Raw genomic sequence first — 6,000 nt, forward strand, 5'->3', positions numbered from 1 at the left:
ATAAAAACAATATGCTGTATTGCACCAAAGAGTAATATATTTACTTCTGTTATTTTCTTTTATCATTTAAATAATATTACTTACATTTTAATTCTTTTCATTATGGATAATGAATAAAATATGATTGTTAGGTTGTTGAGTAAAAATGCTGATTAGATTGATGGGGAGTAGAGTTAAAGTTCGTTCAGACCATGATTTAATGGTACTCACAGGACACAGGCACTTTGATTAAGCCCAGCATGCACTTGTCTTTATTATCCTTGTTATATTTATTATCCTTGTTATATTTATCACAACGGAGACTGGTGATGGCACGTGGTTTCATAACCTGTGCATTAAAGGACGATAGGCAAGGTGGGATTATGAATTTAAGTAACTGTCAAGGCATAACAAAAGGTAACGGTACACACTGAACAGAAGGGGCAAAAAAATCACAATGTTTTGGCAGGTCTGTGACACAAAATGTCCTCCACAGTGCTGGCATGTGAGTGTGTGCTCTTTTTTGTGTGTGGGGGGTGGGGGGTTAGAGGACCAGGGTGACTGAATTTACAGTCCCTGAGGGAAGGTGCCCCTGGCTTCCACAGGAGCAACGCTTCCACAGCTAATGCGGTGGCTCTTGATTTGCCTTGCTGTAATTTCACTTTACCCAGGCAACCCCTGAATATGCAGGGGAATCTGAAAATGAATGTCTTTCAGACATTTTTACTTACCACTGCCTTACTGACAGTCCTGTGAACTCCCTCTCCGGGACCGTGTGTAGGTCTCACACACACACACACACACACACACACACACACACACACACACACACACTGCAGTAAAGTGAAGAATTCTTATAAAACCTTGCCATGGATGCTGTAAAAGCGAAATGCCACCTATCATGATGAAAGCTGTTTGCTGTTAGATATGAATATTTCCACCTTTCCAGATTTAATTGATTCATTTCAAATTTTATATCCTTTATTCAGCTGTTGTGTTACTCTGTCTTAGTCTATGGTAGTGTGTCTGGTAATGTGTAATGTGCTATCTTCTGTTGTAGCTGTGTAATGAGCAAGATATGTGCAGTAATTATTAATTATTGCACAGTGCTCTTTGTGACCTCTATCAAATAACAGAAAGCTGAAATATTGACAGTCTAAAATCTGCTAAGGCTTTGTTCCAAATGCTTCTGGAATCTCAGGGGTGAAATGTCCTTAAGATATATGGCACTATTGGTTTATTGACCACAACAAAGCTAAATGACATAATATATATCTACCTTTTGGAAAAAGCCAATTCACTTGAATTGCCATGACTCCCACAGCATCTGTATCAAAATGTAGCCCTTAGTGTTCTTTAGGATTCGTTTATAGTATTGATAAGCATACTAATTCCGTGCCTCCTTAAATTGTGGGCTTGTCTTTTGTCTGTGGGCTCCGCCCCCGTTCTTTGCATCTTTTGTGCATCCACAGTGCTTACAGCACATGTACGGAACACAAATGAGGCAGATCACACTTGTGATTATTACCAGAGGAACATTTTAGTATTTCAGACTTAAATTAAGTTTGGCCAAATGTACAGGTCTCACTTCACTTACTCTTTCACCTCTAAAGCTGAGTTTATATCAGTCTTCCTTTCATCTTTGTTTTTCTTCTATCCCCAGGTTACTGTGCTTGGTAACTGTTCCTATGGTTGTACTGGGGGCTGGAAGAAGGATAAGAATAAAGTGGCAGAAAGGATAAATGTGAGAAACAGGACTGGTGAACACCTGGGGAAAGCCGGAAGGTGTGTCACCTAGGTGTTGCAGGCCAGAGTTGGCTTGCGGCATATTTCAGGGAGGTGTTGGAGAAATTCGGAGCCCACGTCTCTCCCGCATCCACTTACCAGCTAAAGCACGAGGGAAGGCCTTTTTCAGCACCTGGCGTAATAATGGTTGCGCTTCATCTTCCAGTAACGATAGCCATGAAGAATTTGGCTACAAGCTCTCATTGATTATTTCCCTAAGGATATGATAGGACGTGATTAGGCTGCTGGCAGGCAGACATGCACTGTGTTGCAAAGTGCCACGATTACAAAGAAGCCAGATGCGCCGTGGAATCACTGCGATTAAATCGACAGCGTTGATTATGATTAGGTCGCTCAACACACCAAACAAACGGTGCGCTTTTCAAGAACACAGCCATTGTTTTCATACACAGGAAGGCGGGCAGAAAGGAAATAGTATGCGTGCAGCTTTTACTGTGTTTGGCTTTTTTGATCTTGAGTACCATGAGCAAACTCTCATTTCACTCTCAACAGTTATAGGCTTCCTGTGATATTTTTATAAAAAGAACAAAAATCATACCCACATGCGATAAGATTTTCTTTAGGACTCCGCAACAGTCAGCACGCTGGTTCTGAAACCTTTCCAAGTGCTTCAGAATCGGGCCTGCACATGAGGTCCCTGTGGCATCACAGGCTGGGCTCTGTTGAAGTAAGCACAGGGGAGAAATTGTTCCAAAGCTGGGGTAAAGTTGCCATGGAGACGACACAGTCAACCTGTCATCCCGTCTTGACGAACACTTAATTGGTTCTATGCTCCGACTGTTCCATACAAAGCAAAATAGAAGTAATATTATAAAAGAGTGCTCTCTTTCCCCTTTTCTTATTCTCTGTGTGTGTCATCTCTATGTTTGGGCTCTGTTTCTCTGTCTCAATGTACAAATAAATGCTTAATAGAAATTATGTAGGGTCTCTGGAACTGAACAGAAAGGAGATGAAAGCTCTATAAAGGGATGAAGGTTTCTCTGTTAGATGAAACATTTATCTAAATGGTCTTTCAGCTTTAATAATCAGCTTTAAAGGTTGGGGTAAATTTCGTATTACAAGAGTCTGAGAGCTTTAACAGAATACTGATACCAAGATGAAACCTTTCTCTAGCTGATGCTGTTTCTGGTATAGAATTGTGTAATTCATCCCTCTCTGATGTGTCCCTATAACAACACATCTTATAAATAAGTAATCTCTTTCTATATTTTATTCCAAGTAAAAAAAGAATATCAAATTAATAAATTCCTTCTTTGAAAAAGTACTTAAAGCACTTAAAGTACTCAGGGCACAATATTGCGTGATGGATAAAAACAAGATGGCAGTCTTTTCTGTATTACGAAAGTACCAACCTTGAATATATGGTAAGTAAATAATTCAATTGCACCCTCAAACGTCATCTCACTCTACCAAAACTGCTGAGTCACTGAGTTGCTTCTACACCTTGTCTCCAGTCACCTCCTTATGTAGCTGTGCATTGAGCACGTGCCCAGCAGAGACCCCAAGCAGCACAGCTTCCGCTCCGCTGACCTTCCTTTGACACACATTAGTCTACAGCGAGATGTGGACTTGGCAAAATCATTCATGCTGTCATGAGCTAAATTGCCAGGAATCCCAGCAGCTGGAAGCACGTGTCAACATGAAACGCCATGCACTCGTTCCCCCTTATCGCAAACAAATAATATATTACTGGCTTGCTGCATTCTGTAGGAGTACAGTTACAATTACTATCTTTTTTTCACACACAATGGAACATTCTGAAACTTTCAGTGTGAAAAAAAAAGAAGCTTTTTAAGCATTTCTTAATACAGGACTACCAAAACAATTGAACTAGAGACACCATATTTCTCTGACCTAAGTGACCTAATCTGCCCACCCCACATGTTTGATTTTTGGTTTTGTTGTTTTAGTAAATTAAGCCACATTAAAGTGTTTCCTTTTAATGGGTTTAAATTAAGAGGGACATTTATATTTTTAGATTTATGGCATTTAGCAGACATTTATATCCATAGTGACTTACAAAATATTTTGTGATCTATTCATAGATTGCATCCTAGCCAGTACAATCTAAGAAACCATTAAACTAGGATACTGCTAGATACAAGAGTCAATGCTGATACATAGAACAAACTACAAAATGCAAAACTACCCAAATGCAATACCAAACAGAAGTAAGTGATAGAAGCGTTCAGCTAATCAATAGTATTGAAATACAATATTTTCGTAAGTGCAGGATTAATCTTCTGTATGCGTTTAAAGACAACAAGGACTCTTCTGTTCAGACTGCCAGTGCAGGTTTCACCATCTGGGGACCAGGACAGAGAGAAGTCTAGATGCTTGTCTCCATGAGACACGAATGATGATGGGTTCAAGCCAAGCTGTACATGAGGTTTGAAGTGTTCAAGGTACGAATCGACTTTTGACTTTTGTCAGGGTTTTAAGTCTGATGTGAGCAACCACTGGAAGCCAGTGAAGGGAATGTAGCAGTGGAGTAACGTGTGTGAACGATGGACATCTGAAGACCAGCCGCACTACTGCGGTCTGAGATACGATTGGGAAGGTGGGAAGGGAAACACCTTGCTTTGCCTTTCAGTGACAAGCATCCGTGTGGATATGAGAAATACAGTATTTCTAGACTGTTGCTTTAGTCCATTATGCAATTAAATAGTCTTTTGTCATTAAATTATCTTTTTGATCTGATGCTAAGTAAATACCAATGCAAATACCAAAACATCCATACCAATAAGGATACTTTTAAGTCAAAGGATCAAAACTGGTCTAGGTTTAAAGTGGCGCGTGTGCAGCTGTTACTGAGAACTTCAAGCTGTCAGATCCATCAAACTGGCATCAGTACTGATTTCTCCTTCAACGGGGTCAACCACGAGGTTTTCCTGTCCATACTCAAAAGCCATAGAATTAGTGGCCCAAAATGGAGATGGTTTGCTTTATACCTAGAGGGAAGCACACAGGAATGGAACTTGTGTTTTCAGTATATGAATACAAGTGAGAAAGCTGTAGATACAGGCTAAAATTGCACAAATCTTACAAATCTTACAAATACATAGAGCTGTAACTGTAATCCCAGTATAAAAAATACTGTGACTATATGAGCAGTAAAAAAAAAACCAACCAAAAACAAAAACAACTATGCAGGTACATGAACATGAATATGTTTCGTTTTGCTGTTAAACCAAAAATGTGTTTAATGCTTTAACAAGCAGTAGTTGAACCTGGAGCTTATGTCAGTGTATCAAACATATTCTTACTGGCTTGAAAATGCATTGCATGATTCCATGGCAATGTCAATTTAGCCTAAGCACATGAGTGGAATCTCGAGAAGCAGCACGTTGTACTTTTAATGAGCAAAACTTGAAATGAAAATGACCAGAAATAATATATAACTTATCTATCATTCCGGAGGCTTCTTTAAATAGTTGGCCATGAGTGCACGGCAACCATGGCACCCACTGAAGCTCAGCTATAGGACAGACATGGGCAACCAGTTGACCAGTTGGAGTGGATCCCCATATGCTCCATACAGGTACTCCACTGGCATCCCACAATGCTTAACGCTTCAGTCCACTGCTACGCTGATGATACTCATCTTATTTTCTCCTTTCCACCTTGACACTCAGGATCTGCTTGTATCTCAGCATGCCCAACAGACATCTCTTCATGAATGACAGTCCATCACTTGAAATCTCAGCAAGACTGAGCTGCTATATATTGCTGGTGATGTCTCTCCCCTTTAAAGACCTTCGGATCTCACAAGAGAACTCTTGCATCACTCCAGCTGGCAAGGAACAGAACCTTGGGGTGATCCCAGATCACCAACTCTCATTCGCTCCTCTTCTTTCTAACTTGACTTTGTCATGCTGGTTCCTCCTCTGCAGCATCAGGGAAATCTGGCCATTTCTCTCTACAGAAGCCAATCAGGTGCTTGTTCAGTCCCTTTTCAACTTGCTGATGGCAGGCCTTCCTTTCCAGCTGCACCTTCCCGTCCAGCCGGACCGTATTAATTGCGGACCCCAGCAACTCATCCAGTGCAGTTGCATGGCTAATTTTCAACCTCCTGAAGTTCTCCCCCACTGGCTGCCTCAAATGTTAAATACTGATGCTCACCTAAAATCCAGAACTGGATAAACTACCACATATCTCAAAGCATTAATCAAACACCGTTCTGCAGAACACCACCTTTGAGACTCTAATATGGCT

The sequence above is a fragment of the Electrophorus electricus genome, chromosome 13, assembly GCF_013358815.1.
Source record: "Electrophorus electricus isolate fEleEle1 chromosome 13, fEleEle1.pri, whole genome shotgun sequence".
Taxonomy (NCBI): Eukaryota; Metazoa; Chordata; class Actinopteri; order Gymnotiformes; family Gymnotidae; genus Electrophorus; species Electrophorus electricus.